The 24,183-nt window shown below is 43.2% G+C and overlaps 1 pseudogene; it reads right to left on the reverse strand.

The window, feature by feature from the left end:
- Nucleotides 1-23,627: 23,627 nt before the first annotated feature.
- LOC134947517 (5S ribosomal RNA) lies at nucleotides 23,628-23,747 on the reverse strand (annotated as a pseudogene).
- Between the last annotated feature and the right edge of the window lie 436 nt (nucleotides 23,748-24,183).

The following is a 24,183-nucleotide window of genomic DNA, read 5'->3' on the forward strand; positions in this document are numbered from 1 at the left end:
AATACATAGTCCGGTATTGAAAATCAAACACAGCATAGGGTCTGATACAAATAACAACGTGAGACACCAGCAGAATGTACCAGAAAGAACACAACAGAGTCCAAATCAAGGCCAAGGTCTACTAGCACCCTATGTGTGTGACCATAAGCCTCAGAGAAGGCACAACTTAGCAAGGGGTTAGAATGGCACTCTACTAAAATCATTGTGACTATGGGGGTAATTTAGAGTTCACCGCAGCAGCAAATTTATTAGCAGTTGGGCAAAACCATAGGGGTGATTCCGACTTGATCGTAGCAGTGCTAAAATTAGCACAGCTACAATCAGGAACACAGACATGCGGGGGGACGCCCAGCACAGGGCTAGCCCGCCACACATGTCAGTGTCTGCCCTGTCACTGAAGTACAAAAGCACCGCACAGCGGCGATGCTTTTGCACTTCAGGAGTAGCTCCCGGCCAGCTCAGCTTTTGCGTGCTGGCCCAGAGCTACTCGTCACTGCCCGGCTCGCAGCGGCTGCGTGTGACGTCACGCAGCCGCTGTGGCCCGCTCCCCGAACAGTCCGAACATGCCTGCGTTGGCCAGACCGCACCCACAAAATGGCCCCTCCTGCCCAGCAACCATCTCTGCCTGTCAATCAGGCAGAGGTGATCGCTAGGCAACGACAGCCGTTGGCTGTCAGCCATATGCCAGCGCACTGCGGCACATGTGCAGTTCTGAACTGATCGCTGCGCTGCGAAGAACTGCAGCGAGTGTTCAGGTCAGAATGACCCCCCATGTGCAGTGCAGGTGTGGCAGATATAACATGTGCAGAGAGAGTTAGGTTTGGGTGGGTTATTTTTTTTCTGTGCAGGGTAAATACTGGCTGCTTTATTTTTACACTGCAATTTAGATTTCAGTTTGAACACACCCCACCCAAATCTAACTCTCTCTGCACATGTTATATCTGCCCCCCTATAGTGCACATGGATTTGCCCAACTGCTAACAAATTTGCTGCTGCGATCAACTCTGAATTAGGCCCTATATTCTAGCTCCTGTTTGTATGGACTAGTAGCTGAAGATCATTTTATAACAGTGACGGGGAGCATGCATTTAGTGGAGCTGCATTTAAAAGCCAACATAGTTTCTACATCTATCATTGCCTATTGATTAGAGTAATAAGTAATCAAGATACAAAGCTAGCCAGGCTGAGATAAGCTCAGCATATGATTAAACATAAGAGTCAGTTAATTATAAAGCAGGATGCTTGGTGGCTGCCCTGTAGAGTTAATTTGCATGAAGTTTCGAGCCTTGTAACAAGAGGACAAAAATCACTACTTAAGACCTCAGATTGTCTCCGGCTCATCCAACAGCTTTTCAGAACAAGCTGTGATAAAAAAAAAAAAAAAACCCTCATGGTTATGTAAATCTGGAGCACAGCAATACATTTCTAGGATGCAGCATGCTCTGCACTGTTCTATCGGGTCTGTATGCAGTCAGTGTAATCTATTACCATTTAGAAGGACTGTGGGCTGGGGATAGAGAAGGTTGGCAAAGAAGGACTGTAGGGCTTGGAGAAGGCAGGAGGTGAAGGGCTGTGGGGAGGGAGGAGCTGGAGCACCCGGAAAGGGGATAATATCCATCTGCACAAGTGGCAGACACACCCCTAATTAAGTGGCACCATAGGTGGTAATTAGGTAGAAACCATAGGTGGCACCCTCATGTGGCTGCTTCTCTTTAATGGCCCTCAAGCTGTCATTGATCCAAATCATCAGAAGCAAAACATAAAAGGCTGTTGGACACACAGTATATACATTTTATTAAATATTTGCTTTTCATACACTTATTATATATTTATTTATTACCAGCTATTTATATAGCGCACACATATTCCGCAGCGCTTTGCAGAGAATATTTGGCAATTCACATCAGTCCCTGCCCCAGTGGAGCTTACAATCCATATTCCCTACCACATGTACACGCACACACATTCATGCTAGGGTTAATTTTGTAGGGATCCAATTAATCTACCAGTATATTTTTGGATTGTGGGAGGAAACCGGAGTACCCAGAGGAAACCCACGTAAGTACGGGGAGAATATACAAACTCCACAAGGGTTAGGTCCAAGGTTGGAATTTAACCCATGACCTCAGTGCTGTGAGGAAGTAATGCTAACCATTACACCATCCGTACTGCCCATATTAAATTGTCTATTGGTTGATTACAGCTACTGCATAATCAATAACCATAAGAGTTGAACATTGAATATATAAATAAAGACACAAAACATAAGTGGCGTAAAAATTGGTCAGGTCTATTATGTAAATGAAATAGTATGGTTACAGAAGAAAGGACGGCCAGATGATCAGTGAAACCACTTTACTTCCACAAGTTTGAACAAAAATAACAATGGCAGAGAAGTGAGAGGTCTCTGACTGTCATACTAATAGCACAAGCAAGTCCCAGCCAGTAAAGGTGCTGCTGCTGAGTCCATGGTGTGAAATTAGCCTATTCAGTGTATTGCATGGGAGCGTACCTGTGTAGCAAGATGACTACTGGACTGTCTTTCTTCCCCACCATAAAACTGACAAAATAACAAACAACAATGAAGGGAGGGAGGGAAATTCAGGAGACAAAGAGTCTAATCTATCGCCAATAACCAAATATAAACCAACAAGACACACCCCAGTCTCCACCTCCCTTCAACTTCAATGGTCACCACGCTCCCATCACAAAATAGGGACTGTAATGTCAAAATGTCATTTTCTGTAGCACGCTAACTGTAACAGTCTTGGAGTTTAAAGGCCATCATACTTATTGTACTTCATCTCTCCATTATTCTTTTAACAGAAAGGGCCCTAATCATAACAGGGGTATGATCACGCATAACTCCAAGATGCTGGATCACCTGCTGCCCTGCCTATAATATTCTATTTGTACACCTCATATCATATGGCTGGTGCACATGGCACCTATTCCCCACCACTGCCCAGATATGCCGAGTTACAGTCAATGGAGCATACTGTACCTCCCACCTTCCAGCCCAATTATAACAATGCTGTCACAACAATCAGTAAGGTGTGACTGAGCCCTCCAATCTGGACATTAGGGATGTATGCTTTAGAGTAAATATCTTTTTTACTTATAGACTTTACAAGAGGGAATTCACCTTCAAGATTCTCTGCACAAAATGTTTCCTACAATTATTAATAAACTATGCGACTAAAGCACATGCTGAGTTGAATGGAATTTGCTTTTAACTCACAGGCGCAAAATGTGTTCTGAGAAACGGAGCATTTTGCTAGACTTGCTGCAATGGCCATCTATGTTTAATGTGTCCAGTTCAGTGAGGCTATCATACTGTAAGAGCCTTTTGTATTTTTGCAGACAACAACAATATAAGTACATATATAATCATACTTGATTATGGGGGTCATTCTGAGTTGATCGCACGCAGCCGATTTTCGCTGCACTTTGATCAGGTCTCTACTGCGCATGCGTATGCACCGCAATGTGCACGCGCATCGTATGGGTACAATGTGGATCATATCTGAGCGTTGGATTTAACAAAGAATCCATACGTACAGCCGATTGCAAAGAGATTGACAGGAAGAGGGCGTTTATGGGTGTCAACTGATCGTTTTCTGGGAGTGGTAGGGAAAACGCCGGTGTGTCTGGGCGTTTGGAGGGTGGGTGGGTGACGTCAATTCTGGCACCAAAAAGACTGAAGTGATCACAGTGGCTGAGTAAGTTCAAACCTACTCTGAAACTACACAAAATGTTTTTGTAGAGCTCGGCTGCACAAGCGTTCGCACACTTGCAAAGCGAAAATACACTCCCCCGTGGGGCGGCAACTATGCGTTTGCACGGCTGCTAAAAACAGCTAGCGAGCGATAAACTCGGAATGAGGGCCAATAACAGGATGATTGGCTTAACGGTGATTGTAAATACAGTTAAAAATGAATTCAAGATGACTTTGAATTATGCTTTGTTGGCCATGACCTTGCCAATAAACTGCAATTACAGTAATAATGCAAACATATATCAGTAGCAATATATCTATGCCATTAATAAAAATGGTAGGGATGTTTGCATCTAGCCACTCTAATGCGGCTGCAGATTGTTGCCATCATTTTGTAGCAGGGGTCATGCACCTGCAAGTGATCCACCTCCTAACATGCACATATGAATTTCATTGGTGATCAGAATGGTATGCATTTTGCTGTACTTTCATCACACTTAATCCTACATTCCGTCTCATTCTATCCCCAGCTTCCATGGCACAAGGTTACATAATCGCAATATGTAACTCAGTTGGCTAAGGATACAAATTTGGGTGTGCATGAACAGTAGGAAAAAGTCCAAATTGCCTTTTAAAAAGAGTGTAAATGTATTTACATCCAACTCTAAATGAGCACCAAGGGCGTAGCTGCCATAAGTATAAGGGGAGCTGCTGCTAGGGGCCCGCCTACCCGCACCACTCTAACCTCAAATCAAAGAAAAGTGTTTCTTGCCTGCTGGGAAGGACAGTCATGTCACACTTCTCACCAGCCTGTCTCTGGCCGTCTCCCCCTTCATCCGGCACCACCACCACTACAGTGGTCTGTCAGCCTGCTGAGAGGGGTGATGAAGTTATGTCTCCTAGGGGTTTACAACCAGAACAGAGACGACTAGCTAGCTGGCAGGGAACTATAAAGCGTAAACAGACAGATCAAGAAGGGAAAGAGCATTAGGTAAAGGATGGAGACAGCACACTGTACAAAGGAAAGCTATGGGGATAATGCTGTTTGTTTAGTATAAGTGGACTAAAAGTAATATGATCAGGTGTTCCCGAAAAGAGTGTGGAGGGAGCAGACCCACAGACTAATTATGGCAGAAGAAGGAACTGGATCAGCTGAAAGAGCTGGGACCTTTGCATGCAAAGATCTCAGGGTTACACTTTGTGCAAATGTGTACAGTTACTTTAATTTGTTTTTATTAGATCTTGCTAGAGATGTGCGGTTCGGTTCTCCAGAAATCTGAATCGACCTGAATTTTGCGGTTACAAACCAAAGCAAAACCCAGTCCAGATCTCCCGGGGGAGATCGGCCCCAATTTGGATCTTCATGCGGTCCGGAATTTGTATTTTAAATTAAAATTCTTGGTTTTGGATTACAAAAATTACATGATTTTATCTGATTTATCGATTTTTATCAATGATTATAGATTTTTTATTTTTACTTAACCAAAATCCGAATCTGAACCAAAACACTTGAGGGTTGTTTTGCAAAGCCAAACCCAAAATCCAAGAATGAAATTAGAACCAGAACTACACCAAATATTAGTCTCCACCATGCCCCGTACCCCCATCCACTCTCTTAGGCCCTGCCGCCTCTATGCTGTTCTGCCCATCCTTCCCTTTCCTCCCCACTGATCTGGCACAGCACTGGGGGCGCTTTCTATATTTACTATGAGGCCTACAAAGCTCTAGCTATGCACCTGTGTACATTATTAGATGTATCTAAATGTGTGGATTAATTTAATGGAGACACGTACATTTTTTATCTTTTTTTTTTTGTGTGTATTATTTACGTTTTATATTTTTATTTCCTATAGGGGAAAAACATTATTTTTATACAATAACATGTGTTAGTATGTTATAAAATAGCCTTGGATGTCAGAGAAATAACTCAGAACACTCTGTCTTTATGCTCAGGTAATTATAACGTGGCCTTGCTCAATGTGAGCAGCGTTTTCCAAAAGGATCAAAGAAGTGTAAAATGGATTTTTGCTGCCCTCGGGAAGCGGAGAGGTGCAGTCATAAATTTCACGTCAGTGGTACTTAAGAAGACCATATTGTATTTCAAAAGCATTTTTTTTTTCGTTATTGCAGTATCACAGGACTGCTGTCATGTGTCTGCTGCCAGTATAATACTGTTTTGCTTAGTAAAATTGTGTCTTTAGCAAGATAACTCTATTGCTTTAGATAAATTGTGGATAAGCAAGAATTGCAGAATCCGAGTGGATCAAGACCTAATAAAATTTTTTAGACGATTTTGTCCTGCGTATGATTAATATCAGTGAATGAAGGAGGATAGTAATAGAACAAACTGAAGATGTTCCCTTATTTATGTCAGCTCACAAGGGAAAATAATTCAGATTTTTATGAGCATAAAAAAATAAAATGGGCAATTTAATGTTGTGAAATATTGTAATTGAAAATCTAAAAGCAATAAATGTGACACAATATATTATTAAAGGCTGACCTATTGGTCTCTTTATGTAATAATCAATAGTATCTAAATGGGTCACATGAGCAGTAAATTAAGAGACAGGGTCAGCCTGCTGACAGAAATATCAGTTAATGCAGAAATCATAGTTGAGTTTCAATTTGTAGAACAGCAAAATGTGAAATGGTAAAACACAGATTACAAAATATATTGCTTAGGGGAGTGTAACCATGGAATAAGAAATATGCCAAAGGAGTGTAATGGTGCCCATACACTTGTGAGATTATCGGTGCTAACCTTTGATTTCGACTGGAACTGTGCGAGAATTCGAAGGATTGTATGTACATTTTAGGTACTTTTTGACGCGATGCACGGGCACGCCGGTCGAATCTCACGTCTCAAGATAGTATGTGCTGCACTTAATATTTATCGAATTGCGGTGCGATCGCATGCTGTTTTTTTACCACTTTTGATTTATCACACTGCGATGTGCGGTATGTGAAGACAGGAGCCGACTTCCTGGACACTCCTCTTCCCCTAACTGTGCACATGACTGGAGAGGAGGCTGCAAGCATGCTGCTGAGCTCCCAAACAGCGGACAAGGTAGGCAGGCTACTCCACTGGCCACCAATGCCTATTATGCTGTTTTACCACCACTGCCCACGATTATGCTTCTGCACCCACCAATATACTGACCCACTGCCCAAAATGCTGCCCCACTGCAAGCCCCAGGCGGCCACGTCCTAAACGCCATTATACTGCGCCACTGGCCACCAATGATTATTATGCTGTTTTACCACCACTGCCCACCACTATGCTGTTGCACCCACCAATATACTGACCCACTGCCCAAAATGCTGCACCACTGCAAGCCCCAGGCAGCTGCGCCCTAAACGCAATTATACTGCGCCACTGGCCACCAATGATTATTATGCTGTTTTACCACCACTGCCCACCATTATGCTGCTGCACCCACCATTATACTGGCCCACTGCCCAAAATGCTGCCCCACTGCAAGCCCCAGGAGGCCGTGCCCTAAACATGATTATACTGCGCCACTGCAAGCCACATCCCACCATTATGCTGCTGCACCCTGCACACCAATGTATTCTCACGACATATTTCAGATAACTCACAGCAGTAACTAGAAAACAAACTTTATTTAACCAGAATAATGGAACTTTTTTCATGCGTATTAATTTTTTGCATTTTGCAGATGTCCTATGAGAGACGTGATTTTCTTTCCGGCTTTATCAGCCTGTACCGTGAGGAGGATTGTCTGTGGCTGACGTCCTCACCAGAATAAAGCAAGAAGCAGAAGAGGGAGGCTGCTTATACCCGCATGGTGGAGTACTCCAAACCCACCTACTCTGCTGCCTCGGTGGCCTGGGTCCAGAAGAAAATCGCCAATCTATGGACAGTCTTTGTCAAAGAGAACCGCAAGGTGGAGGAGCCCAAGAGGTCAGGGGCCGGTGCAGACAAGGTGTATGTGCGCAGCTGTGGTACTACAAAGATCTCCACTTCCTCCTGGAGAAAAGGTCAGCTAAGGAGTCCCTAGTGGTGATGGCAGAGTCCGAGGAAGGAAGTCTGGACGTGGAGGAGGCTGAAGGGGTAAGTTGCTTTTTAAATAGTTTTTAACTTATACATTCCTAATGCCATGCCACAGCTACTTCCCCATTGAAGAAGAAATTATATTTTTCCCGGACCTCTTTTGCCCTTGCAGTGCCACGTAAAGTTGCTGCAGATGGTCCCACTGAGGAAATCGGCGCTGTCACCACTGGCTGGTTGGGGTCTTCCGGTCCTGATGGGAGCAAAGGAATTTGCCTCGTGGCCTTGCGACGGAGCATGTTGTGTACTATACAACATGCTGTTACTACACAGTCAATTTTGTCCAGCCTCATGTTAATGGGTTTGTGGAAGATCCTGAACCGGTTGCTGAGAATGCCAAATGCATTCTCAACAACCCTGCGGGCCCTAGAAAGGTGGTAGTTAAAAATGCGCCTATCGTGGTTCAGGAATCTTTGCGGGTAGGGCTTCATTATGTGTTTGTGCAGTGCGAAGGCCTCATCTGCCACGAACACAAATCCCAGGCCATTCTTTGTTTGCTCCACAGACGGCAGATGAATGGAGTTGGTGGTGATCCTATCATAGAAGCGCGTATTTTTCAACGATCCGCCATCTGAGCAATGACCATTTTTCCCAACATCCAGGAAAATAAATTCATAGTTTGCATTGACCACCGCCATAAGAACAATGCTAAAGTAGCCTTTATAAGTAGTCCGACCCACTGTTGGTGGGTTTAGTGATGCGCACATGTTTCCCGTCTATCGCACCACCACAGTTTGGGTAATTCCAGCACCTGTCAAAGTCCTCTGCAATAGCTTGCCATTCTGTCACACTTGTAGGGAATTGTAAAAGGAAAAAAAATGTTTGAATATTCACTAAATATGTTTTTCTTTACCCTACAGTCACAAGATCTGCAGACACCTGAAGAAGACTTCAGCCGTACCCCTGCCCTCATCAACACCTCACCTGAGGAACCAACCTCTCCACAGCAACAGGCTGCCAGGAGGAAGCCACGGAAAACAAAATTTGTAGAATGCCCTCTACTATTGGAGGCCCGTTCACAGCTGCTCCGGAAACCGGATAAATTTGATGACTTTGCATCATATGTGAGCAAAACTATGCGTAAGGTTTCTGCGCAGCAACAAGTAGAGTGCCAGCGCCTGGTGTCACAGGTTTTGTACCAAACACTCTCAGGACAACTGACACCAGAGTGGAACGTTCATGGGCCAGAACCTCAAGCACCTGCTCCTCATCTCCCTTTCATCTCCAGTTCACCACCCACCTACCCTTCCTCCAATGCCCATCCTTCTCCGCATCACAGCTACAATTCCGGTTATCTGCAATCGCAGACCCCATCCAACTACCCTTTCTCCACTTTCCATCCTCCTCAAACCCCTCCTCATCAAACCAGCCACCCTTCCCATTTTTGTCAACCCCCATCCACCCACCCTTCCCCCACTATCCAATCTCCTCCTCATACCAGCCACCCTTCCCATTTTTGTCAACCCCCACCCACATCCACCCACCCTTCCCCCACTATCCAATCTCCTCCTCAAACCAGCTACCCTTCCCAAGCCAGCCACACATCCACCGTACCATATGCAATTTTGATCTCCTTGATGTCACGAGGGGGACAAGAGGAGGAGGAGACAAGTCTCTTTCAAATGTAGTGTGATTCTCATTTTCAACAGATGTGGTGCATTATGATACTACGGTGAGTGTCAATGCTTTCAGGTGGACAATGCACACATGCTGCTAGGGACAGGTTGATGGTACTGTGGACCCACCTACCTGCCCCTAGCTGCATGTGTGCATTGCGCCCCTGGCACCGGTGACACTCAACACCGCAGTATCAGAATGCACCACATTTGTTGGTATATATAAAATTCCTGCTGCCCTGGTATATACTGTGATAGATCTGGTGCACTATGATATATAGTGTTTTTTGAATGGTGCCGCTTTCAGGTGGACAATGCACACATGCAGCTTGGGTCCGGTTGTTGGTGCTGAGGAGCCTGAACCCGGGCCTAATTGCATGTGTGCATTGTGCCCCTGAAAGCGCTGCCACTCAAAAAACACTGTATATCATACAGCACTATATTTATATTTAAAATTAGAAGAAACATTAATATACAGTTCTAGTATTTGAAAAAGTTCTGCCATGTTGGCCGCATATTTAAAGTATATTTATAAAAATACTTATGTTTGGATATACAGTATATTTACACAATTTTTTGGGGGGTTCTCAAGTGTATTCATGCACTTATATATTGCAACAGATGTGGTGCATTCTGATACTACGGCGCTGAGTGGCACTGCAGCCAGGGGCACAATGCACACATGCAACTTGGTGCAGGTTGATGGAACCGGTGAGCCATCTTCTTACCACAAGTTGCATGTGTGCATTGTGCCCCTGGCTGCAGTGCCAATCAACGCCGTAGTATCAGAATGCACCACATTTGCCGCTATATATTGCATTTTTTTTTATCATTTCATAAATGTAATGATGCATATGTGCTGCATCATGAAAACCATGGTTAAGAGTGGCACCGCTTTTAGGTGCACAATACACACATGCTGCTAGGGGCAGGTAGTTGGTTCCGGGGAACTTCAGTCTGCACCTACCTTCATGTGTGTATTGACAGTCCGTAAATTTGCAATATTTTTCCAGACCCAGGCCACAGTGTCCGCTAAGAAGGTGGGCTTTGACTACTCCACCAGGCAGTTATAGGCAGTCTCTCTCTTCTGTTTGCTCAGTCACCCACAGGCACTCCTCCTCACGGTACAGTCTGAAATCATGTGCCACTACCACCATTTGTCATACTGCACAAGGGGGCTCATTCGGAGTTGATCGTAGCTGTGCTAAATTTATCACAGCTACGATCATGTACTCAGACATGCGGAGGGATGCCCAGCACAGGGCTAGTCCGCCCCGCATGTCAGTGCCGCCCCCCCCCCCCCTGAAGAAGTGCAAAGGCATCGCACAGCGGTGATGCTTTTGCACTGTAAGAGTAGCCCCCGGCCAGCGCAGCTTTTGCTTGCTGGCTGGGAGCTAGTCATTGCTCCCCGGCCCGCAGTGGCTGCATGTGACTCCCCGCACGGTCCGGCTATGCCTGCGTTGGCCGGACCGTGCCCACAAAACGGCGGCCAAATGCCGCCGTTTCGCTCCCTCCCGCCTATCGACTGCCTCTGCCTGTCAATCAGGCAGAGGCGATCGTAGCACGGCGACGAGCCCCCATGCGCTGGCACACTGCGGCGCCAGCGCATGCGTGGTTCTGACCCGATCGCTACACTGCAAAAAACTGCTGCGTGCGATCGGGTCAGAATGACCCCCAAGATGCTACCATAAATTTACTGTTTGAAAAAGTTCAGCCATGTTGGCTGCATATTTATAAAAAGTTATATTTTGCTATATATATATATATATATATATATATCGCATTTTTTACAATTTTCACAAATGTAAATGCTGCCCTTGCTATATATAGCAACAGATGTGGTGCATTGTAATACTACGGCATTGAGTGGCACCGCTACCAGGGGCACAATGCACACATGCAACTTTGTGCAGGTTGATGGTACCGGGGACCCACCTTCCTACCCCAAGTTGCATGTGTGCATTGTGCCCCTGGCTGCGGTGCCACTCAATGGTGTAGTATCAAAATTATTATTATTATTATTATCCTTTATTTATATGACGCCACAAGGGTTCTGCAGTGCCCAATTACAGAGTACATAAATAATCAAACATCAAAAAACAGCAACTTACAGTTGATGACAGTATGGGACAAGTACAGGGTTTAATAAACAGTTACATCAGCAGATGACACTGGAATAAGTACCAGGTGGCAGAAGACTGCTGGATGTGGTACAGTTGAAGATTATTAAAGTAAGACAAAGGATAAGCACATGAGGGAAGAGGGCCCTGCTCGTGAGAGCTTACAATCTAAAGGGGAGGGGTAGACAGACAGGGGTGACACAGATGGGGCATTTGTTGCTATACATACCTTTTTTATCATCTCATAAATGTAATGATGCAGATGTGCTGCATCATGAAAATGTTATACTGTTTGCTGACGTTTAGCCATGTTGGCCACATATACAATTATGTCTTGAAATAAAAAGAACATATTTTTTTCTGCGCAATTTCAGTTTGCAAAATAAAACAGTTTGTTACATGACAAGCAACGTGTGGTGTTATTTTCTTACCTTGCAGTACTTATACTGAAGCACTTTGGTACAATATATCTACCGATATATTGGCGCGTCGCTGTGTGTGTACGGGGCGGTTGGACGCCCGCCCGTACACATGCTGCGGCGGCCGGCGGTGATTGACAGCTGAACTGGGCAGACGTGCATACACGCCCGCCAAGTTCATGACGTCAGTCCCCGACGGATCGGGCAGTGTGTATGCTCCCTGGGGTCCTGTCTATCTGCGCAGAGCAGGGGTGCCCGTCTCACAGGTTCTGTATACGGTCTCCTAGTTCTCTGTGACTATGAAGCCGATGCTGTTTACTAAGGGCTAATGCTAGCTGCAGCTACATGCTCCAGATGCTTACGTGTTTACATATGTCACCCATGTGTGAAATCTCTGCTTCTGAGATATATAGATTGATTTACTGCAACAATCACTGCTAAAGCTATGAACTATTTAGTTTATCCAGTAGGATAAATCTTTTGTGTATATTGAACCTGCAGCTACTCTAAAGAACACAACACGCCTCACAGTGGCAATAACGTACAGGACACCACACTTTGCCTTTATGTCTCAGCAATAATGTGTTACATAATGATACACAAATTGGCGAATGGATACAATTGCATTAATACTGGTTCTGTAAAATTTATCATGTTCTCATGAGTCACTTAACAACCAGGGGTGTGATTTAATACACTGTTTATGCCTACAAAATTATTTTGATGTGCAATTGTTGCGGTTGATGTTAATTGAATCTCATTAGCAGGGCATTGCCTCTATGCATTAAAGGTGTTATCCCCTTTCAACAGCAGGGCATTAATGGTGTTCATCTGACTTACTGCCATTTATCTAGCCATTTAATCACAATATACTATTTTTATCTGCCTAAGTAAGCCAATTACAATATACTTTGTACAGTACTTCTATCACAGGGGCCTCGCTGTGTAGTAGTTCTCTCATCGGCTGCGCTAGCTTTTTGCCATCAGCCAACAGCAGAAACAAAAATTCACATGCCAAGACCCATGTGATTCATCTATTTTTCTATTGGCTGGTGCCAGTACGGATCTCATACCCCGCATTCGATGCGCCAGCAGATGCGGGGCAGCAGAATCTGGAAGTCACTTTCTCAAAGCCATGCCTGCTCTTTTTTCATATTAAATATCTAATATATAAGGTGCACAGTCATACTTGTGATATAACATTATTATACTAGAAACAAGGTGCATAGATGTACCTGTGATAGAGCATTATTATATTACACATTTTTGGAACCTTTGATTCTTTTACATTGTGTGTTAATGTTGTGTGTCAAATATTTCGCCTTTTAAATTCTTGTGAATATTCTTATCTCACTTTTATGATTTAACATTAAAAGTCTCTGAACAGACCCTTGTTCTCAATATAACAAAGAACAGTTTGAGTGCCCCCCTAATGAGAGTCTGTGCTCTTCAGGCACTTTTTGGACACTTTGATAATAGCCTTGCAGGTTTCAGGTATGATGTGTCCAAAAGCCAGCACAGAGATACGTGTCCCATACTTCAGCTCCTCAAACGTCCAGTAGCAAGGAACCGCAGGGTAGCCACGAGCCTCTCCTCAGCAGGGATAGGAACCCGCCATTTGGTATCCCACTTTTATATGAGGGGGTCACCAGATGCAGCAACTCCTGGAAGGTGTCATCATTCATGAGCAGGAAGTTGCGGTAGTCATCCTGATCTCATCCAGGAGGGGCATGTAGGAGTGAGTAGGCCGCCTAAGCAGCAACTCCTTGGACCAGCAAGATCTCTCCCTCCGCCTTTGCTGGGCCTTCTCCCTGTCTCCCCTCATCTTCAGCACAGAGTAGCACATGAGAGCCTGATAGCAAGCAGGATCCATCTCTACATATCTATACACATACACACACACACACTCACACACACACACACACACACACACACACACACACACACACACACACACACACACACACTTTGTAATGCAAGCAGAACAAAGCAGTGCACGTTAGCTAGCAATGTGGAAGGAGCAGCAGGTATAAACCAAACTACTCTAGTCACAGAGCAGACAGTAGTGCACAGAATTAAAATGGCTGCTTGCTTATATATCCCCCAGATAGGCCAGCCCTCTATTTAAATTTTTAGAAATCTTGCAGATAATTCTGATGTGCTTTTGGTCAGCATGCGATGCGCTCGCATTCGATCATCCGATACCACCTGATTTCTGGTCGTAAGGGGCATGAGGTAAATGGCAGGATTGTAAGCGCATTGAATGCACAAAAAAAAGCACTTTTGATGCGCTTTATCGCAAGGCGAGCTTCAAGGGAAATCGGGCCCGATATCTCGTCGAATGCATTCGCACAAGTGTATGGGTACCAAAAGATGTTTCTAATCGTGCTGTACCAAGGGCATTTTAGGAATTTAGGGCCTGATTAATGTTTGTAAGTAAAGCAAAAACGACTGGGCAAAACCATGTTGTGCTGCAGCTGGGGCAGATGTATGGGGCTGTGTAGCATCTAACAGTGCTTACAGTGCCTCCCCCCCCCCCCGAGCACAAGGGGGGTCACTTCACTCCAGCTGGACCCCTTATCTACAAGACTGTCTGCGACCTTGGCAGGGGTCCTATGACTTATGTGACCACCGCAGACTGGCTGTTATATGTTGCCATGACAGCATCCTTAGCTACTGTGACTGACATTCTGAATCACGGCCATGTTACAGCATTATTTATAATATTCCCAAAGAGTTTTCATGCATTCTTTTGCACAAGCTGCGGATTCACCTGATCACAGGCAGAAGAGGCGTTCCCACTGCACTGACACTGAGGTTTTTCAGTGGCAAGTATAGCCCATAAACATATCTGAGACAGAACAGAATTGGTTAGCAGGATTATATGTAGTGCAGTAATTACTATTGTGTGACTTTGAACTGCACAGTGGTTGAGATTAAATCTCTATTAGACATAAGACTTTTATTGTGGGTATTATTACATACAATATGCACTGCTCAAAAAAATAAAGGGAACACTTAAACAACACAATGTAACTCCAAGTCAATCACACTTCTGTGAAATCAAACTGTCCAATTTCACATGCTGTTGTGCAAATGGAATAGACAACAGGTAGAAATTATAGGCAATTAGCAAGACACCCCCAATAAAAGAGTTGTTCTGCAGGTGGTGACAACAGACCACTTCTCAGCTCCTATGCTTTCTGGCTGATGTTTTGGTCACTTTTGAAAGCTGGCGGTGCTTTCACTCTGGTAGCATGAGACGGAGTCTACAACCCACACAAGTGGCTCAGGTAGTGCAGCTCATCCAGGATGGCACATCAATGCGAGCTGTGGCAAGAAGGTTTGCTGTGTCTGTCAGTGTAGTGTCCAGAGCATGGAGGCACTACCAGGAGATAGGCCAGTACATCAGGAGATGTGGAGGAGGCCGTAGGAGGGCAACAACCCAGCAGTAGGACTGATACCTCCGCCTTTGTGCAAGGAGGAACAGGAGGAGCACTGCCAGAGCCCTGCAAAATGACCTCCAGCAAGCCACAAATGTGCATATGTCTACTCAAACGATCAGAAACAGACTCCATGAGGGTGGTATGAGGGCCCGACGTCCACAGGTGGGGGTTGCGCTTACAGCCCAACACCGTGCAGGACGTTTGGCATTTGCCAGAGAACACCAAGATTGGCAAATTCGCCACTGGCGCCCTGTGCTCTTCACAGATGAAAGCAGGTTTTCACTGAGCACATGTGACAGACGTGACAGAGTCTGGAGACGCCAAGGAGAACATTCTGCTGCCTGCAACATCCTCCAGCATGACCGGTTTGGCAGTGGGTCAGTAATGGTGTGGGGTGGCATTTCTTTGGGGGGCTGCACAGCCCTCCATGTGCTCGCCAGAGGTAGCCTGACTGCCATTAGGTACCGAGATGAGATCCTCAGACCCCTTGTGAGACCATATGCTGGTGCGGTTGGCCCTGGGTTCCTCCTAATGCAAGACAATGCTAGACCTCATGTGGCTGGAGTGTGTCAGCAGTTCCTGCAAGACGAAGGTATTGATGCTATGGACTGGCCCGTCCGTTCCCCAGACCTGAATCCAATTGAGCACATCTGGGACATCATGTCTCGCTCCATCCACATCATGTCTCGTTGCACCACAGACTGTCCAGGAGTTGGCGGATGCTTTAGTCCAGGTCTGGGAGGAGATCCCTCAGGAGACCATCCGCCACCTCATCAGGAGCATGCCCAGGCATTGTAGGGAGGTCATACAGGCACGTGGAGGCCACACACACTACTGAGCCTCATTTTGACTTGTTTTAAGGACATTACATCAAAGTTGGATCAGCCTGTAGTGTGTTTTTCCACTTTAATTTTGAGTGTGACTCCAAATCCAGATCTCCATGGGTTAATAAATTTGATTTCCATTGATAATTTTTGTGTGATTTTGTTGTCAGCACATTCAACTATGTGAAGAACAAAGTATTTAATAAGAATATTTCATTAATTCAGATCTAGGATGTACTGTTTAAGTTTTCCCTTTATTTTTTTGAGCAGTGTATACTAGTGAACCGAGTAAAACCGAGTAAAACCGAATCCGCTCATCACTAGTGTATACACACACACACACACACACACACACACACACACACACACACGTTATATGTTACCGCAGAAGGCTACAAATCAAGCCTTTGGGGTGCCTTACAAACTCTCTCTTGGTAACAATGTATAAACCCGAGAGTAACAGGCTGTACAACCAAAATCACCCTAAAGGGTCCAGGATCAACAGTGGACACTAAGGAAACCTTATCAGGTGGCTCCATAACAGATTCAGGAACAGTCTCTGTAACAGACCCTGAGGGGTATACATATTCAACAGCATCAGGATTTGTAGTAACGTCCGATGGATATACATATATCCCCACATCACTTGATTGGCTATGATGCCAATGTACAGTCCATTTACCCCCTGGCCCCTATTATTTGGTCAGTGTGGCATCGCCACAAATTCCCCATACACGCATGCACACCAACCATATCCATCAGAGGGCTGTATTTGGAAGAAACTATTCACTGTTGCCATTTTTCTCCCTTGTAATCACAAACAAACACCTGTTGACCAATGTCGAACGCCTGAGTACATTTCTGATACACAGTTTAAAATTCTCTGTTATGTACCTGACATCTCACATCAGATTTCATCAAGTCCCATCGATACAAAGTTCCACTGCATAAAGAGCAAAGTCAGTGGCTACCCGCTAGTAGAGTACTCAGTGTGATGATATATAAACAGGTCAATCTTGTGTTGCAAAGGCAAATGCTAATGGTATATGGACTTGATAGCTATTTTCAATGTCTGCACAAATCTCTCGGCCAAACCGTTAGTAGCTGGATGGTGTGGAGCTGACGTGAAATGTTTAATGCTATTGTCCCACATGAACTTTTTGCTTTCTGCAGACAAGAATTGTGGCCACTGTCACTGCGAGCCAGTTCAGAGAGAGCATTGCTGACAAAGATGGTTCTCAGAACAGCAATAGTTTTCTCAGCTGTAGTGGTTTTCATCTTTATCACCTCTAGTCACTTGGAATGAGCATCCACTAAGAAGTACACTAAGAAAAATACAATCCAAAGTCAATATGAACCTGCTGCCATGGAGATGAAGGCCATTTCCTGGGGTATATCAGGGCTACAGGCGGTGAATATTGAACTCTTTGACAACCATCACAACCTTTTGTTAATGTTTCAATTTGACCATCAATTCCTTGCCACCACACATAGCTGCTAGCAAGACTCTTTATTTTCACCATGCCCAGATGATCAACAGCAGCAGCATCATGGGACTCCTCACTCCCCAGCTCGGCACACAGGATCCACTGCAGTTCCTACCACAACAGAAACCTGCATGCATAGACAACCGCCCACATTGTGAGTAGCTTGTGTGAGGAACAGCTGAGGAACAGCTACAGGCCAGTGCCACAAGTTCCTCAGTGTAATACCTGATTGTTGCTCAATAGTTCCCCATTCTCCTGCCTGCAGCTACTGGATCTACCATGAAGGTTCACATGCAAGCAGCTCACACAGCTCAGTGGCTTGGAGGCATTGAGGGAGTAGAGAGGGGAGCAGGGAATGTGCTGCTGTCAGAGACAGATAACCTTCTACAGCTAAATAATGTAACCAGCTTACTGAAGCAAGCATGTAGTAAAAAGTTATTATTGGCAAGCAGGGCCTGTTCTGCATGGAGGGCATGTAGTGCTGCCAGTCCTTCAAAAGTGGTACAGTAAGCAGTGCCTGCTGTGGGACCATGAAGGAGCTTTGTGTGAGTGTGGTGTAGACTTTGACATCTGACAGGTAATCCAGTCCATCACCTATTCACCCTCTTTTAACACCTTTAACAAGTGGGAGATATGGATGGCCATATACTGTAGGGCAGTATTCAATTAAACCCTGTGGTTAATTAGTGGCTAAAATCCTAGCGGTGTGGTGAAAATCTATTCAATTAAATAGTCTTTTCCCTAGCCTAAGAATCAGGATATCAGCCACCAAAACCCACTGATACCATGCAAACTGCAGAATCAATAGTTTTTTTCTTGTGCACGGACCCCCTATTTTGCCGCTTTTATGCAGGGTTCAGTATGGCTTTGGGGATTCATGTACAGGGCAATCCCCACTAATTTGATTGCTCCAGTGCGGCAATTAGCAGTGGGGTAAACCTAGTGGCTAACTGAATACCCCCCATAGAAGTATATTTTATAGAACATTCCAGTCCCAGTCTAACCTAACAAGTGACCAGATTGAATATGAGAAGTGAATGCCAGAGTACATCTACAGTATCTCTTATAGTATTATTATTATTATTTTTTTTAGGGTATGGAATGCTATAATATTGTTAGGGTTCTATTGTACATCTTTTGCACTTAAGTTTTAGGAAAATGTGAAATAAACAAAACTGCAGCCATTGCTATCCAACTTTCTTTGTTGTATTCTCTAGTGGGAATTTTCCCGTAATGTTAGGGTAACCTACAATATATTTAAAGGGGTTTACGAAGACTAAGAGGACTGTTAAGGTCCATACACACTGGATGTTTTTTCCCAGTGTGTATGCACAGGGATGATGTGAAAATTGCTGGGTGGAAAATCGCTCAGTGCATACACACAGCAATTTTCACCCGGCCCATTGATTTTCATGGGAATGAACCACTTTGCTTAGTAGGAGACCATGGAAAGTAATTCACTTGGCTGATAAAACAGCCCAATGGATGGCGGCGGCCAGCAATGATGTGGGAATGTGCATCAGCACTCACTGCTCATCACCCAGCCATACACACTAGGAGATTTTGAGTTCAAAGTAGCTCTAAACGCCAAAAGTTAGCTACTTTGAGCTCAAAATCACCTAGTTTGTATGGGCCTTTTAAATAGAAATAGCAGAAGAATTACTTAACTAGCGCTCCTTGATAATATAATCCCTTTGATGATTTCCACCAATTTCACCTCATTGCAGAGGGAGGTTGTATCAATATGTAAAGGAGAAAAAGGTATATATAGTGAATACATATGTAATATTAAAAAGGTTTAGACAAAGCAGTTTCCAATTAATTAAGAACACAAGCAGAGGCCATTTAAGTGGCAGTCCTTCTATCACTCAATATAGAGGAAAATTACCAAAGATGTTGGAACTGAAAGAGTCCATGGGAAAGAATTCACGGGGTTTCCCCACAGGCAAGCACCGCTATTTGAGCAGAGTCAGAATGCCAGATATCCACCAACACGTTTCCACCCTTTACTAGGGTCTTTTTCAAGGTACCAGTAACGACTGACAATGGCTTTGCTTCCTCAGATATTTATATCCCCTTGAACCAATCCTAATGCTCCGCCCTCAGCTGAACCGCATACAGCAATCTACTAATTGTCCTGTGGTTCTTTTGCTGAGGGCGGGCGTGCCTGAAGTCTACGTCATGCATAGTCATGACGACCGGGTCTCCTCTGGAATCCGCGTCCTATTGTAGTCATGACAACCAGATCTCCCCTATTGATAGACCATCCCCTGGTGACGTCATCTCCATCCATCCTCCTCGATCATGATCTCCAAGGTGATGGATTTCTTCATCTTAATGGCATGTATCCGTATAGTAGTCCACTTTCACTTCAAAACTCCATTTGTTTAAGATTTAATAAATACATTACTAACCAAATTGGAATTATTTTTCCTAATGCGTCACATCACTTCCGGTGACGTTTAAGGTAAACATACGGATGTCAAACTCTGTAATGTTGTAAGGTTGTTCTTAGGTAATTTGGTATCTATTTCACTTATGTCATCCGAGACTAATTTAAGAAATGTTTCTAAAAAGTTTATCCTCATGTGAGTAGGATTGAAGACCAATTTTGGTCAGAAAGGGGTCGCCTCCATTTATTTTGGTTCAATATTGTTTTTATTTAGAAAGAATTCCTACTCACATGAGGGGAAACTTTTTAGAAACATTTCTTAAATTAGTCTCGGATGACTTAAGTGAAATAGATACCAAATTACCTAAGAACAACCTTACCTTTAAAGAATGAAAAGCAATTAAAAGTCTACAGGGGAATGAAGATTTAGTCATAAAGCCCACAGACTCAGGGGTGGAATAGTTATCATGTCAAAGGAGGCCTATGATACAGAAGTAATACGACAATTAAATGATGGAGAAACATACTGAAAATTAAGAGCGGACCCAACAAATAAAATATTTGATAAGTTATGCACTTTATTAAAAGAATATGAACAAAATGGTACCTTGGAGGAAAAGGAGGCCACATTCTTACTTAACAATTAACCAATAATTCCAGTCCTCTATATTCTGTCCAAAATACACAAAGACCCAGTTAACCCACCTGGAAGGCCAATCGTATCCGGTATTGGATCAATAACATCAAATCTGAGTTCATTGACCACTACTTACAGCCATTAGTAGCTAAATATCCGTCACACTTGAAAGACACTAGACTAGAGACTTCCTTAATGTTATTGAGAAAATTAATTGGGAAGCAGGATACATTATGGTAGCAGCCGATGTTCGCTCACTTTATACAATTATTGCACATCAAGAAGGCTTAAAGGCAGTATCAAAAGCACTATTACAAAGTGGATTAGATGAACCCCTACAAGATTTTATTAAAAAAGGAGTTCTGTTTACTTTAGAAAACAACTATTTTTCTTTTAATGGGATGTTTTATCAGCAAGAAGTGGGCACGGCCATGGGCACCAGGTTTGCTCCAAGTTATGCCAACATATTTATGGGACAGTGGAGGAAATTACCATTTGGAACCACTGTCCCTACCGAGCAAACCTGGTGTCCTGGAAAAGATATATAGACGATGTCTTTTTTATCTGGAAAGGAATTGAGGAAAGTCTTAATGAATTTTTTATGTATTTAAACACCAATGATCTTAATATAGTTTTTACTTATGAAAGTAGTAAAGAAACTATGAATTTTTTTAGACGTGACAGTGTTCTTAGAGAATGGACACATAGAAAGAAAAAATGTAATTAAACCGACAGACTCAGGGACATATATTCAAGCCTCAAGTTATCACCATCCAAACTGGTTGGGTTCAATTCCCGACGGGCAATTCAGACGCTTGAAACAGAATTGCACAAATCCAGAATTATTTCAGATACAGGCAGAAGAATTAAAACATAAATTTGAAGCCTCTGGTTATCCTTCTGAGAAATTAGAACAGACCAAGAATCAAGTATCAGGTATAGACAGGAAAACATTATTAGAGCCTAAGAAGAAAAAGAAATCACAGACTGTATCGAAATATGATTGGGCTTTTGCGACTACATTCAATAGTCAATACAAAACTGTGGAAAAAACATTAAAAAGACACTGGGGGATTTTAAGAAAGGACTCAGTGATAGGCACTTTATTACCCAAAAATCCCAAATGTATTTTTAAAAGAGCACCTATGATCAAAACACATCTGGTGGAAAGTACACAACCTCCAAAGAAACCAATGTGTACAATAAAATCAAAAGTTTTTTTTTTATGTGGACTGTGTTTGGGATGTAGGGGAACAAAAGTAGAAAGTAGTAAGATCATGTAATTAGATATTAATAAGAAGAAGTTTAAAATAAATTATTTTATCACTTGCAATATAGAAATGAAGGCTATTTATGAGGGGTGTGGATCATTAGATCGACAGTGTCTAGGTCGACAATATTTAAGTCGACCACTATAGGTCGACAGTCACTAGGTCGACAGGGTCAGAAGGTCGACATGTTCTAGGTCGACAGGTCAAAAGGTCGACATGAGTTTTTTTTGGGGTGTCGTTTTCTTCATAGAGTGACCGGGAACCCCAATTAGTGCACCGTGTCCCCTTGCATGGCTCCCTTCGCTCGCCATGCTTTGGGCAAGGTGTCTCATTTCACTCAACACAGATTAACGTTCCAATCGTAGTGCATGTGGATCGTTAAGTATGAAAAAGTAAAAAAAAAAAGATTAAAAAAAAAACCTCATGTCGACCTATTGACCTGTTAACCTAGAACATGTCGACCTTCTGACCCTGTCGACCTAGTGACTGTCGACCTATAGTGGTCGACCTAAACATTGTTGACCTAGACACTGTCGATCTTCAGACCGGATCCCATTTATAAGTTAGGGACTCTAAAACCAGAAGGCCTAAATGCCGATTTTGAGGTTAAATGGTTTCTTTAGTTTTAATGCTGCAATAGGTTTTAGAATAGTCCAATCATCTTAATCTGTTTTATATGTAGCTTTTAGTTGAATTGATGGAATATGTACTGAGTATCTGTTTACATTACAGAGTTTGACATCCGGATGTTTACCTTAAACGTCACCGGAAGTGATGTGATGCATTAGGAAAGCTAGTTTAGTAATTCCTCTGCTATTTCTATTTGATATACACTTTCGGTGAAGGGTGAAGGAGACCTTCAAGGAGGTTTTACTGATTAGCTGCTCTTAGTGCGCACGGAATCATCACTACTACATTTTTTCTCATTGTATGGGCCTTTAGTCTATCTGGGTCACACTTTTATGTTTATATTGTATTCAGAATAATTGTTAAAACATTGCTTTTATTGGCATACACTTAAAAAGATCAAGATGATATTAATACATACAGTATGTGAAAACTAAAACGTTATTAAATAAATTCAAAACTTTCCTCTAATGTCTGGTCTCACTTTTGTTGAGGTTATATTGTATTTCACTTATGGTGTGCAAGATTTAAATTGCATAAATATTAGAGGAATTTTGGTAAGAGGTTGAGATGATATTTAGAGCGAAAATATGTCATGTGTTTGCTTTTGTTCAATTGAATCCCAGGGGATAATTTATATCCAATTGTAATAGCTAAGAACAGATGGCTTTCTTTCTCTAATTATGCAGCATGTGTTTTTACTGGGCGGTAGAGTAGTGAATTACTTTGTCCAGTGTTGAAACTTGTCGCAAACTGTTTTGTTCTAACTTTCTAAGCAGTGGTGATAAATTGTTTCCATATATATCGTTCCTAGTGTTAAGGATTCTCAGTGAAATAAACAGAAAGGAGAGTTATTGTCTCACTACTTCTGCTTTTGCTCATCTGTAGAACATTGAATAAGCAATGAGAGTGTGGTAGAGTCGAGTTTTCTGATATGGAAGGACAGTGATACACTTCTGCTGTCCAATCAAAGGGAAGTAATTCAATTGCTTCATTATCTACAGCACGTGGTACTCTCTGGAGGTCTCCCATCCAGGTACTAACCAAAGCCCAAGACTGCTTGGCTTACAAGATCAGATGAGATTGGGCATATCCAGTGCGGTATGGCTGTAGGTGAAAATAAGAATATAGCCCGATATCATCTGAACTTGTGGATGGCAGAAGATACAAGGTGAAATGGTTTCAGAAAGATGATGTAGGTTTAAAGGAGTAGATTAAAGTAGGTGGAAATGACAAACAAAGTGATATACTTCTGCTGTCCAAAGGATGGATCCTGTTACTTGAAATAAGCATTGCAGAGCACATTCCAATATTTGGATGAGAGATTATATATAGAGAATATATATATAGAGAGAGTGCTAGATATAAATATATATATAAATAAATGTATAAATATATATATATATAGATATAAATATCTTTCAATGATTCACCAATTGCTTTGTATGTGTGCACATTCACAAAGCATGTGTACATCAGCAGTACATAGGGGGTAATTCCAAGTTGATCGCAGCAGGAAATTTTTTAGCAGTTGGGCAAAACCATGTGCAC

This window comes from Pseudophryne corroboree, chromosome 1 (genome assembly GCF_028390025.1).
Source record: "Pseudophryne corroboree isolate aPseCor3 chromosome 1, aPseCor3.hap2, whole genome shotgun sequence".
Taxonomy (NCBI): domain Eukaryota; kingdom Metazoa; phylum Chordata; class Amphibia; order Anura; family Myobatrachidae; genus Pseudophryne; species Pseudophryne corroboree.